The sequence below is a fragment of the Prinia subflava genome, chromosome 10 (genome assembly GCF_021018805.1).
Source record: "Prinia subflava isolate CZ2003 ecotype Zambia chromosome 10, Cam_Psub_1.2, whole genome shotgun sequence".
NCBI lineage: Eukaryota > Metazoa > Chordata > Aves > Passeriformes > Cisticolidae > Prinia > Prinia subflava.
In genome coordinates this window covers 12,083,547-12,097,729 of record NC_086256.1, presented here as the reverse complement: position 1 = coordinate 12,097,729, position 14,183 = coordinate 12,083,547, and positions in this window count along the sequence as shown.

The following is a 14,183-nucleotide window of genomic DNA, read 5'->3' as shown; positions in this document are numbered from 1 at the left end:
CCTCTGCTTATACATTGCTGGAAATGTCTTTTTATCTTCCTTTGTCTCTTTTTCTTATTCTGTCTATTATAAAGTCTTCACGAAACCGCTTATTTTTGTTATACATTTTATAAAATGCTGTGAGTATTTCACAACACACTTTTATTAACTTCTGATCAAGAAGTCTGTTTCAAATGAAAACATTAGAATCGATCAGAAATGGGAACATTTTTCACAAAAGGTGATGATTTTTGTTTTGAGAACACTTTACTTTTTAGTCAGAATTTTTGTCCTAGCCAACAAAGAGCTTTTTTATCTCTTTCCCAGTTACTCCAGATTTACAAGAGTGAGAATGAAAACAGACTGCAATTTTTGTCCTCATTACAAAAGGGATGGAGATTTACAAGAAAAAGATTCATTGAGCAGTTACATTAGAATAAAATTGTGCTGTTTGGCTTTAGGAGCTTTGTGCTTGTTTGTATCAGTGGAATGATCAGAGACACTCATACTTTGTTTTTTCCACTGCTCTGCATGTCCTTGGTGAACAGGACAGTCCTGCTTTATCTCTCACAATGTTCTTCCAGGTCATGGTTGAGCACAGAGGCATGACCATGAGGAAACTTGCCTTTATCTCTGCCAATCACATACCAGTCAATAAAGAGAAATCCATTTTCTTTCTACCTAGCACTAAAGTGGAAGAAGAAAGGTTCTCTCTTCTTTTGCTTTTTTTTATTTATGTTTGTGTATGTGTGTGCGTGTGTGTGCAGCAAAGCAAACAAAAGTTTAAAGGAAACTTTTTCAAATAACTCTTTTTCCTGGCAGAACTTTCTCTGCCTTCTGCTGGCTGAAGGGCATTGTAATTCATGCAATAAAAGGGGAAAAGATCTGCTGGTAGAGATTGTTTACTTTAAACTTCTGTTTGTTTTGCCTCCACTCCGGGGAAAGAATGTAATATTTCTATAAAGCTCTGTTAATTTTTTTTCTTCCTTTGACTGACTTGAGCACTGGAGAAAGCACCCGATCAACAAACAGGAAACCAAAGTACTTTTCAACCCTGTAGGACAGAGATAGCACAAACTGTTGCACTTTAAGCTGCTTTTAGCTGATCCCCTTTGTGAGTGAATGGATGTTACCTGGTTATAACCCGTATACTTGGGTCAAAATTTTCTGACCTGTCTCTAAGCTCAAGGACCCACTGAAATCTATGATGGAGTTACTAAACCATTTCAGATAATAGGTTTTAAAAATAATATACATAAGCACCAAACTGTGGGTGTAGTCAGTAGGTCACCATTTGTGGAAATACTGCCAGTGTGGAGAGCTGGGTTTCAGATCCACTTTCCAGGCTGACAGAGCAGATGTGCAGATCTAGAAGCTGCTCCTTACATGGGACAGAGATCCAGCAGAGGTCAAAGTGCCTCGGTGCTTGCAGACCCCTAGCATGGTTTGAGGTGCCCTGCCTCTTTGTGGGCAGCAGCTCACAAGTTGCCCACCCTAAAGCAACTGGAAACTGAGTTTCACTTTTCCCTTGTCACTCACTGTGGGCTCTGTGTGGGTGTGTTTCCTCCTTACTGAAGGAGATTGAGGCTGAGGACATGGAAAGGGTCCTATGGACAAAATTCTCAGTCTAGAGTGATGTTTTTCAGGGTTGTGTGGTATCTGATATGTTGTATTTTTTTCTCATATATGTGAACTAGGTTAGAAAAAGAGGAGCACAGGAATAGTCTGTTCTTTTAACAGAGATGTGGTTAGGAAGGCGATTGCTATCACTGTGTGCTAGATTCAGCATTTCTGGGAGATGTAACCTACCTCCAGTTGCACAATAACAGAGCAAGGGTTGTTTTTTACACTCTTCATTCATAGCAAACTGCAATGGTGACACTGATCCACTTCTCCTGAAGTGCCTCCTAACCAGGGGCAGTGGGTCCAGGTAGCGTGTGCTCCAGCTCCTGTGAGGGTTCAGCTCTAAATCTCTGACTTTTGGGAGTGCTTGCCAGAAACCTGCCACTCAGCACAGTAGGGCTAAGTTTTCCTGACAAATCTCAGCTGCTGAAGCAAGAAATCCTGGGCCCAAGAGGGCTCTGATTGTCTCTCCCTTTGGAAGTGCCTGAGACAGTAGGTGGAAGCCTGTGCTCTGACAGCTCCTTCCAAAACATCCCCCACCCCACCCCCACCTCCTCATTTATCACTGCTACGGGTGAGCAGGAAAGGAGCAGGAGGAGCGACAGAACAAAAATAGTCCTGAGGCTGGAGACCAGGAGTCAGGGCTCCTTCTTGCTGCTGACTCAACTGGGCAGCTTTACTGACAGTCAGCTTTCTTACCCACAGAGATGTGCCAGGGAAGGGACCAGCAACTCTTCTCCTTCCCTTTCTCTTTCTGCTGGAACAGTAAAATTGATGCTAAGATGTCACACATCACTATCTACCTGCCCCACCCTGTGCAAATGCACAGGCAGAGCTGAAGATGCCTGCTTGGGTTCAGGCAGGGAGACATCTGGGGTTGCAAGAAAGATGCTGAGAGCAGATTTGGGGATCCCAATGGTGGCAGCTGGTCTTTAAAAATCTTGATTTGCCTTAAGCCTCTGTAAGATCTGACCCTAAAAATTGATCTAGAAAGTGTTAGATTTATTTCAGCAATATGGGCTCTATCCCCAGGATGTTCAGGAACATAGATCTTCAGAGCCAGGAAGGATTAAAAATTTCAACTCCTGTGTAATGAAAAACTAAGAACGTTATCTGAAAATGTCTGCCTCGAGCTCTCAGCTTGTGATAAAATATTGCAAAGCTCCTAAAATTTCAGGATCTGGAGAACTCTTGCCCATTCAGTCCCTTTCTGTTTCTCCAGTCTGCCACAGTCCTTGAATAAAAAGCTCCTGAAAATATGTATGTAAATGCAGGGCATTTTACAACATGCTTGCAAGGCAGGCAAACGGGTCAGGCCTTTGAGGAAGCATGAATAGGTTAAGATTATAATTCATTGTAATGTCATGGCAAGCTGCAGTTTCAAAGGCCTAAGTTCTCCAATTTTAGCCAATAAAAAATTTAAAGGGACAAAAACCCAATTTGTTTTATAATCAATAACATGTTCAACTTCTTTATCTTATTAGAAGAGGCCATCGGTTGCAGTCAAACATTGTCAACAGGCTGTTTGATCTATCAGTAAAACAAATCATTACAAGGAACACAGCACTGCTGCTGTGGCTTTTGTGGTGTTTTTAATGAGGACTGGCAATACTTCTATTCCATTACAAGATTTGAAAGTGAATTTGTTGGAGACACACCCAGGCTTAAGGTAGGAGAGAGAGGTTTAAAAATAATTAACTGTGCTGTTCCAAATAACTCGATAGATTAGGGATTCATTCACAATAAAGCAATTCCCTGTCTCTATGATTGGTATTTAAATCTAGGGTGGCATTAAGTGCTGGTCTGCCTCAGCCTAACCTTGGGACTGCACAGGATTAGAGTGCACGCATGGCTGCTCTCGCATGGGGTAGCTGAGAGGAATGAAGTGTCTGAGCACTGAACAGAAAGATACAGGGAGGGGGAGAAAATATGACCACGGGGGAGGGGGTGAGGGGCTGCTTGGCAGTTGTTTTGCTCCATGGTTGTGGCCATTCCTGTGTGCAGTGGCCCTGGAGCTCATGCTGGCACCCAGCACTGTTGCATCCCTGGGGCATGTAGGCTGCACCCCCCTGGAAAGGGGAGCCCTCCCTGCCACGCATGCACTGCTGCCTCAGGCCCCCCACAGCTGTCCTCTGTGCTTCTCTTTTCCTCTCTGTAGGTGCTGGGCCCTGTAATAAGGTGATGAAGCTAAGATAGGGCAGGCTGAAGCCACGGACATGGCTTCTTTAGACATGTTTCCCTATTGAGAGCTCCCCCAGCTCCGTGGCATCCCTCCTGCAGCACCGTGGCTACTCACCAAATCCAGCTGCTGACACATGAGGGGCAGGACAGGATTTCCTTCCTTTCAGACCAGACAGAAAATGTGCAGCCTTGAGAGAAAGGATACCTTGGGATTAAAACAGATCTGAGGCTGAGATGATAGATGCAGGACAAAAGCTCCTGTGAAAGGCACCTTCCTAGTTCAAAGGTAATGCTAATGGAAGTCACACCCTTAGGTCACATAATTCCTGAAATAATCTACAAAGTAGCCCAGTAAGTCAAGGAAAACTGATTTGAAGCTCCTCCTCCACCTCAGACTGTGTTTTTAGGCACTTAGCTCATAAGAAAAAAATCCTATCCATGTAGCAAAATACAGGGGTCTGGGAACAGCAGCAGCTCTGCTGAGGCTCACCTGCAGTCTTGGCTTTGGGGTGGGAGGACACAAGGAACAGAGCAGGACAGGTAACTGTGCCTGGGAAAGGGATGTGCTGGGAAGGGACTGTGGACAGTCAGCACTGCCCAGGCCAGGTCTTACTGAAGAGCCAGGTTTGGGATCCTCCTCTGTAGCCTTTGGAGCTGCTTCAGAAGCTGTGTGAAGCTGGAAGGGACCCCGAATTGTCAACAAGCTGAGTAGCCTCTCACAGTCCTGCTGTGAGCTGATTATCACATCTAACAAAATTATGTGCTGGAACAAATAACACTTCAGGCTCTGTTGTTTCAGGTGAAACTTAGTCCTACTAAGTATAAATTTATAATAAGAGCCACAGCATTATGAGTTTCCCAACAGTCAGGTTTAATTCAAACACATAATTCAGACCCTTACAGAGAGAGTCTCGTTTTTTTACTCTGGAATTTGGGGATTTACACACATAATTCCCATTAACACTAGTGGGAGTTACAGTACACATGCATATATTCCCCTCTGGATGCAGAAATTTCCCCCCGGGGGGAATAAGGGTGCTTTAATTCTGCCTCCATCCGTGCGGGTTTGCGGTGCTGAGCCTGTGCTCCCCGCAGGAAGGGCTCGGGCTCCCGGCGCCAGCCCCGGAGCGCTCCCGCAGCTCGGCCCGCGGAGCCCCAGTGCCACCTGCCGGGGACCACAGCTGGGAACAGCTGGGCACGGGGGAGCACAGCCCGGAACACAGCCGGGAACACAGCCGGGAACAGCGGGCTCGCATTCGGGGCCGCAGCAAAGGCGGTGGGGCGGCATCGGGAGGATGCTTGGCTGCAGAGGAAGGAGATAACACACGTTCCCTCTAATTCTAGAATTCATGTGTGTGAAAAAAAAATTGAGGATAGGTTTGTTGGAGTAGTTTCCTGAAAGAAAATGAAACCAGACCTTATTCTGTTTCCTGAAAATTTTTTTATTAATTGTTTTTTTGGGGGTTTTTTGGGGGGTTTTGGGGGTTTGGGGGTTTTTTGTTTGTTTGTTTGTTTGTTTGTTTTTGGTGTTTTTTGTTTTGTTTTGGGTTTTTTTAGTCATTAAGAGCACTGCTGTAAAACCTCTATAAGGTGCTTCACTTTAAAAGGATTTAATCTGATGTTTAAACGAGCTGCCCAATCAAGGCCTGCAGCATAGCAGAAGATCCTCTCTGGAAGTCCACTCATTATGCTTTGTTGCATTTGTAATGTTTTACAAAGTCCTGCTTCTCTAACAAGATCCACTCACATAAAATGCGTCTCTAGCATAACTGTAGTGGGGAAGAAAGGCCATAAATATTCCAAAATATGTTCATTGTGTCCTGTTCCCTTTTTAGCAAGCTCGAAGTCAACTCTGTTGAATTTAATAGGCTGGAGCTTTTATAAAGCATGTGTGACAGATAAACTGGATTATGTAGAGACTGACAGGGCAGTTGCTTTTGAGAGAGCTATTTGGGGTTGTTTTTTGATGCTGGAAGCTTCAGTGATATTCAGTGCACTGGTAGCTGCAGTGCTCCTCTCACAGGCCCCTTTGCTGTCAGAGTCAGAGCAGGCTGGCAGAGCACAGGAGAGCTGAAGGCAGTCTCACTGATCCACACAGCCCTGTGTTGTGCCTAAAGCTGAGATGGTAACACAACCTTTAGAGCAGTCTGCCAAACTAGTCTTAACCACAGTTCTTTCATGAACTCAGAAGTATAATTCTGTTGTGTGTATGGATTAATAATAATAATTTACCATCACTCTGTATGTAAAGGGTATGACCCAAATGTATCTAGCAAGAGAATCTGGAATGCCCATATCACCTTTTTAGTAGTTGTGTTTTAACCTAAACTGGACTGTAAAGCTACAACAATTCTGTCAGCTTTTTCTGGCTCCTTTGAAGATCTGTTCTCATAGAACTACCAAGTGGTACACGGCAAAGGTGTGTCCCCATGTGCAGACACACACACACAGAATTCACCCTTCTTCACACGCTGGGCTTCATTTCTTCATGAAAGCTAAAAATTTGGCTTTCTGTATAATTCTCTATCTGGAAAAGAAAATCTTTGTTAATAAATCTCTTCTATATGCTGTGAAATGCTGGAGGATCTCACAGCTCATTGCAGTTATGTGTATTTTAGATCAGAGAAGTGATGGCTTATACTTAGAGGCTCTGCAGAGAGTGTTGCACGTTATGCTAGCGACACAGCTTTGGCTACAGGCCCTGATCCAAAGCCAGCAGCAATCAAACAGGCAAAGGTCATGTCTCCACAACAGAAAGAAGCTGTAATTGTAGCTTGTCCCAGGATTACCCTTGGTAGTTTAAGCCTGCCAGCATGAGAAGCAATAACCCAAGCAAGTGTGTAGTTGAGAGCTCCCAGGATACAAAGGCCTCTCGGGTGGGCTGGTGGTGCCTCCTGGAGCCCATCTCCCTGCACAGGCACAAACAGCCAGGGCTGGGGCCAGCACTGGCCACCACTGCCCCCTGACACCCCCAAACCCCCATGCCCCTGCTCACAGGGCATCAGGACCTGCAGCCACCACCCTGCCTCCAGGACCTGCCTCCTCCCTGCCCCAGCTCCCTCCTGAGCCACACGAGGCCATGAGTGCCAGAGCACTGTCCCAGCTGCCCTTTGTCCCCAGAGCAGGGTAAGGCTGTCCACACACTGCCAGAGTAGCTGCTGGAAAGTGGTGATTTGTGCTAGCTGCCATTAGGGGGAGAAAATATAACCTCCATAGCCTGGGGGATGGCCAAAGCTTGAGAACATGAATGAATATTCAGAAAAAGACACAGGTGGTCCTTAAAAGAATTTTAAAATGTATTATTCATATAAAGAGATATGTGTAATACATATAGATGTCTCTATAAATGTTTTGCAAAATTTGCATGATTTTTTTAAGGTCCATAATTTAGGGTTCCAAATTATTATTTCAAACTTGCTTTGTTTTCACAGGATGGGATGTATACTCACCCAGTAGTGGGAAGTAGAAAGAAAAAGTTGCTGAGCTCTACTCTTCCCATTCTCATGTCCAAACCTTTCCTCTTGAAAGAAAGTTTATTACCATATCTCTATGCAGTTAATGTTCAGAGTGTATTGTATTGTAATAGATTGAGAAAATTGTAATGGCTTGATATCATTACACAAAAGCAAAAGGATCTCATCCTACTACTTTAAAAATGCAGAAAAGATCACATGTTTCTGCAGTATCTGCCTTAGAAATGGTTTGCTGTGAACAAAGTCACTATTTTAGCTCAGTATCTCTGCCATTGGGTCACCCTGAAATTTAGGAGAGTGAGGGGAAGGAAAGAAACAAAGGTAGAAGAAAAGAAAGAGACAGAAGCTTTGCATTGCTGCCCTTTCTTGAAGGCAGACTTCCAGCAGATCACTTTGACCTGTCTCCTGTCTACCTGTCAAAATGATTATTTGTTCTTTCACAGTGCCTAGAACAATTGCAGGGTAAGGGTTTGTTTACTCTTTTGCATCATATTGAACTCATTTACTTTTATAATTGTGGACAGCTGGAAAAGGAGTGAGAGAACAGGATAGGAACAAAAATTAAGAGGACTGGCAAGGAGGCAAAGAATTTTAAGGCAGGGCACCAATTGGTTTTAGTGTTTGAGATGACATAAAACTCTTATTGAACAGCAACAACAAGCATATAACTTCTGTAGCTGAAAAGTAAATGACAGTTTTAATCAAATATCTTTCTCTCACTAGAATAGTAATAATCATAAGCAGATATGTTTATCTTTTACCCACACCTTTATCAGAATCAAAAACCCAGAGCAAGGCAAGTTACTATCATCTGTCCCCAATGTAAAACGTGTATCTATTAAGTAAACTTCTGAAAAGCTCATTTAAATGCTCTGGTCTCTGCTCTTAGCCATTATGTGTGTTCAGTCCCATGTAAACCCTTGCAAAGCAAAACAAGAGCTCTTTTGCAAAGCCTCCTCTCTATTTCCCAGAGTTGTTTTTTTCTAAAGCCATTGTTTCTTTTCTCCTGAGAAAAATACCATTGTTTTTATCTTGCTGCACTGTTTCTTAGCAGAAGATTGTTTTAGGAACAATAACATAACATTTAGGAATAATAACCCCCCTGTCTCATGCTGGCACTGCTGTTCTTACTCACAAAGCCCCACATACTGTCTGTAACTAAAAGACAATCTCTTAGAATGAACCTCAGAAAATAACAAGTATTTATATTTTCTCAGTGCTGCCACCAGGGGCTTTGGGTGTTTTTGGTCCAAGTGGGATAGCTCTGTGTGAGCCTTAGTAGCAATTTGTTTCAGAAGATTTCCAATTAGTCATGGATATTTTTCAATAGCTGGGGCATGTTGTGCTTAGTGACACACTCAGTATAGAGGAATCTCCTTTCATTCTGAAACTGCTATTTGCACTTTTGTGTGTTTTGACCCAGTTTTCCTATTAGAATTCAAAGTGAGCCATTGTTTCCACTTCCTATCTAATCTTTCCATAATTACAAAATAATCAGGTTGGTTAATGGTTTTGCTTTTTACCAGAAAAACAAAATTCTCCCATAATATCCTTACAGTTATCATGCCAAGAGAACTTTATTTCACATATATCTGTGCAAGTATAGATACAGCTGGGATATGTGCTTACATTTCAACAGTTATCTATAATCCTTCTTTAGCAGTATCAGAATTACCTGTTCACAAGGGTCCAGCATCAGAGAGTGAGAAATACTAACTTATAATTAAATTAATCTTTCAGGATTTTTTTTAATCAATGTTCATTGATATTTGGGCTGATTTTCCTTTTCCTCCACCCAGAAGAGAGGACTTTGCTGTTCCTGTGCATACAATGCTGCTTGTCTGTAGTCCCCTCCTTAGAGCTCCTGACATGCTCCAATTTCTGGTCAGCCCCTTTAAAAAGAATCACAAAAGTCTGTGCAAATATTTCATTTACTTTATTCACAGAGCAGGTATGTGAGAACGCTAAAGCTATGTGCCCTTATTGATTGGGTTTTAGTGAAATCAGAGTAGAAATTCATGTAGCAGCTGATTTTCAGACAGCCACTACCACGGAGCAATTCACTGATGGATGTCACCAAACAGGAGGTCACACCACAGCCCATGCACTTGGCTGTGCTGTGCAGCGACTTCATTTGTATGCAGCAGGGACAGAGGAGCATGGGGCTGCCTCTGGAGGGAACAGTCAATTCTGCAAACATTTATGACACTGCAGAGTAGTCCAGGGAAGTTTACCTTGCCCTTGTCTTTGTAAAATGTTTTGTCGATCAAGGTTATCCGGTCAGAGCTTTCCTGGAGTCTCAGCACAACCAGTTCAGGGAGCAAAAGAGTAGAGGGACATTAGAGAGAGCCTTTACAGTGTGTCTTGTGGAATATTTTTCTGAAAAGCCACAGTACCAGGGCTTGGAATTTCTGATCCCTTTTTCCAGGGATTGTTTTTGAACAAACAAGAAAACTTTAGCCTTTCTGTGCCTTGCCACAGCTTAAGAACAGGGTGAAGATATTCTCTCTCCACCATGTTAGGTCATCTCATTAATTCTTCCTGGTGTGCATGGGACCCTGACTGCAACTGGGGTCTATAGAAAAAAAATTATATCCTGGTGAATAATGAACATGTAAATAAACTCTTTTTGAATGTTTGTCTGAATAAATGGCATAAGCATAGGAAAGGAAAGGAAGATTCATGTCTTCACTGCAGCTTTGGTAGAGATGAAATCTAAGCCTGGGTTTTCCACAACTCAGATTTTGTTTCTGCCCCATTTTGTGAAAGGTGGCATCATTACCTGTTCTTCTCTTTCTTCTATTTTAGCAATGATCCCTATGAGTCATTCCCTTTATTTTCAAGTACTCACTTTATTTTCTAAATTCTCAGAGAATACCTCAAATCAAAGTTAAAAAAAATTCAGCTAAAATAAGCATTTTTATTTAATTCCAGGCAATATTTGTTTCAGATGCAGATAATTCTAGGAAAAAATAAATAGGTTCAGGTGGATATCAGATTTCTTGGGGACTTCTAAGAAATTGCAGTGGTGAATCAGAAAAATGAATTATTTTCACTGGTCTTTTCTTAGATCTTTATTCACACAACCTGCAGGTCTGTCATTCATTTCTCTGCCTCTTTCTCTCTTTCTTGTTCATCATCATCATACCCAGGATCATTTGTAGTAGAGTCAGCTCAGGTTTGCATTTTCAGATGTACTACTTGGTATCTAGAAATCTGCAAACAAATAATCTTTTGTATCTCCTCTGTCACACTGAGGTCAAATGCTAAAGCATCTAGGCCAGAGGAGCTTCTCTTAAATATAGTTTCAATGACAAGGGGGGATCTTTTTTTTTTTTTCATTTTAATTTATTGCTTTGCCGAGCAAATAAGGTAACTCTTTGCTAAGTTTTATTGGGTTTTGGTCACAAAAAAAGAGGGTTTTTTCAATGAAAGACATTTTGGTTGGTTGGTTGGTTGGTTGGTTGGTTGGTTGGTTTTTTGTTAACCAGCAGTGGTTTTCTTGTTGTTGTACAAATTGTTATAACCAGCCACAGCAAGTACCATTATGAAACTGAGATAGAAACAAGTGTGTCCAGAGAGCCCAAGGTGTTACTCCTGGGTGAAACCTGCTCTTATCCAGCCTGGAGTGTGCAGAGCTGCGTGTGGATACAGGTTGCTGCACAGAGACAACAAATTTGGCTGGAGAGGAACTAAAACAGCAAAAGGCACATGCATACCCATGCTTATGTGGAGCCAAAATAAAAGGTGCTAAAGGAGGAAAATGTGCTTAAGTACTGGTGACTTTCAAGAGAGGAGCCAGCAGCAGTGAGGAGGAGGACATGCCAGAGAGTTTTATTAGTGACTGCAGGCCAGCCAGGACAGCAGACTTTGATGAGTTTTCCTGCACAACAGCTCTGGCTTTGCAAGTTAGGCTGAAGTCCACATTCACAGCTTCCATTTTCTCTGTATGAGTTTTGTGGGCACACAGCTACACTGAGTCTGGGCATTTGGATGTCTGCCTGGCCAGCCCTGGGTGTTTATTTCCCATTTGGGAATAGAAGCACAGGGTTTGCTCATGGAAAGAAGTGAATGAACTCATTTGCAGGTGCAATCCTAATGTATTCATAAACTGCTACGCTCTTTGTCTTTCCCAGTTCATTTTTATAGGGCTGCTTTGAGGTTATTTTTCTGTCGTTTAGTTATTTAAAAAAAATAATAAGTGGTCCAAAACATTCCCTAACAGGAACCTCTTTAATCTTCCAGAATCTTTTTAACTGGACTGGCCCAATGCTTAACAATGATAGAGAAAAGAAGAGAGCAGAGAAGAAAGGTGCACAGGATCATTTGACCATTGGCATTTGGTTCTGAACTTCAGAGTAAACATCCATGTTCTTTCTAGTAGCCTAACTTTCCAATCATGTAAAGTACAGCACGCCAGAAAACTTTGTAGCAGTTAATTCATTTTTTGTGGAGTTCCCTACTGCCAAAAGTCAAGGGAGCAAAGGAGAACACAGTGTAAGCCACAGTTCACGTGGCTGTGCTGCAGAGCATGGAGACAGCTGATTGATGCAGTGTGAGTTTACCCTCCAGGATACAGCTGAGGTTATTGGTGGGACAAGGAACTGAGGATTGTGTTGCAGCTATTGGCTTCATTCATGAATTGTTAATGTAGAAGAACAAAAGAATTCACTCAAGGCAATCAATTTCCTTTTAAAAATACAACAATTCACCCCAAAAGAGTGAAAGAAGGCTTAAGTGATAAATTGCAGGAATATTACTTTCACATTTGACACCCATTAGACCTGTTTTATATTGGGAAAATAGTATCATTAAGCAAAGCAGACAGTGCTTTACAACTATTAGCTTATGAAAAGATCCAGCTACTACATAAAGATAACTGTTATTAAATAAGAACATTTTGCAAAACCTTTAAAGAATAAGAAGCAGAGTTGTCTTTGGTAGTATAAGTCTTTCCTTACATTCTTCCACAAAAAAGAAGGCAGAACAATGGGAGCTATTTGAGTGCAGAGGCACTTAATGGGAAGCTAGATTCCCTTAGCAATAAATGCAAGCGCAGGTATAAACTGAAGGAAGTTTCTGTCCTCTTCCAAAAACACCAGAGTGAAGTAATCATTGTGTGCTGAAATCCCCCCATGGAATGGTAGCAACTACTGTTCCTCCCCAGGAGGAGCCCTGGAGCAGATTCAGGGTGGTCAGCATCCATTTCTCCAGGGTTCAGGGCCCTAAACAGTGCCTCCTTTACCCTTGCCAGCCTTTCAGACATAAGCTGAAACTATTCACCAGCAACTTACATCCCACAGTCCTTTCCCAACACAGATCATAAACACTCACTCAGTCTTATACTACACTATCTTGTAAGCTGTTACACAAAAATATGTGACCGAGTTTCAAAAACCCTGCCAAAGAAACTTTCCTCCTAATGTCCAGAAACTGCTGTCCTTTCTGTCTCCATGTCTAATTTGAGGCAGATAAAACCGACTTCTCACCACGTTTTATCCATCTGTAACATGTCTTCCCACCACATTATACCCCAAATGTCCCTTAGAGAAGCAAGAATATAACACTGATAGAGAGGGGGCAGCTCATTTTCTAACCTATGCCATCTCCCTTGAGAACAAAAAGTGTATATATCTACTGAAACCATTAGCCCTCATCCCATGTGCCAGGTTATATCCTAGAAGCAAGTCACAGATGCAGGGATTTTTGAAAGGAAAGGATGAGAGAAGTAGGATGGTGAGGACTGCATGAAGCATCAAGCACAGGAACAAGGTGAAGAGAATTCAGAGCAAGGGTTAGTTTTTGCCCTGAATGTTGGCTAGGGAAAAAAAGAGGTTTAGAGCTCTCTTATGAAACCTTGCTTATGCTTTCTCCCCACTTTCTGAACTCTGGCTACTTGGCTACATAACCATTTTTTCTCCTTAATCATTAGCCCTTTATTTGGGTTATTTTTGAGGTGAAAGCAACCTTTTATAATTCCCTGAGAACTTCTGTTCTAGCTAGTGCCAGATGGTGAAGTGGAAAGTACTTGGGATAAGCCCTTCACCATCTGCAGACCAGAATGTCTCCACCAGTATATTTTCCTCCATCAGCTCCTCCTTCTTTCTGTTTTCCCTCACAACTCTGGTTCATTTTCTTCTTTGCCAGCCTTCTTGATCTTTATCAGCAAGCAGGAACTGTCTACCCCCAACAAAGCTAAGTGCAGAAGAAAATCTCTGTACCAAATCTCACATCTGAGATAAGCTCCAGCAACCAGGGGAGGTTGGGAAAAGACAGCAATATTTGTTTTTGTTATTGATCAGTATTTCTAATATAGCAACACCTCAGCCTCTCAGTCAAGATAGATATTTCTTTGAGGTAGATGACGAGTCTTCACCTAGTGAGAGATTTTCCCTGCCTTAAAACGTTTATAGTCCAACAGGCATGACATACTATCCACATTTTGTATTAAGTGTGATTTGCTCTAAGACCAACGCGGATCCATAAATTGAAACCAGTTCTTCTCAGGCTTTATCTACTGCCTGAACCACAAAACCAAGTCTTCTGATTCCTGAAGGCCATTTAGCAACTGGAATTCAGAAATATTTCATGGTTTCTTTTTCTTAGTAGCTGTAAATTGAGTCTTACTGAAGTCAAAAGTCTTGTTTCATTCTAGTGATGTTTGCAGCTTGGCTGTGTTTTGCCATGTTTGAATTAAAGCTTATGTACCACTACAGCTTTTCTGTGCTAAATAAGAATGCCATTTTTCATTAGTACTAAACTATTAAAAATGTTTTAAAAATTAGGTCCAGAAATGCACTCCTCCTTAAAATGTACTGCACCAAGTAACTCCAACATATTGTGTTTGCCTTGTCTCTTCAAATCTGCATCAGAAAAGTTTGGGCTGGATATCAGGAGAAGGTTCTTCATCCAGAGGGTGGTTGGGCA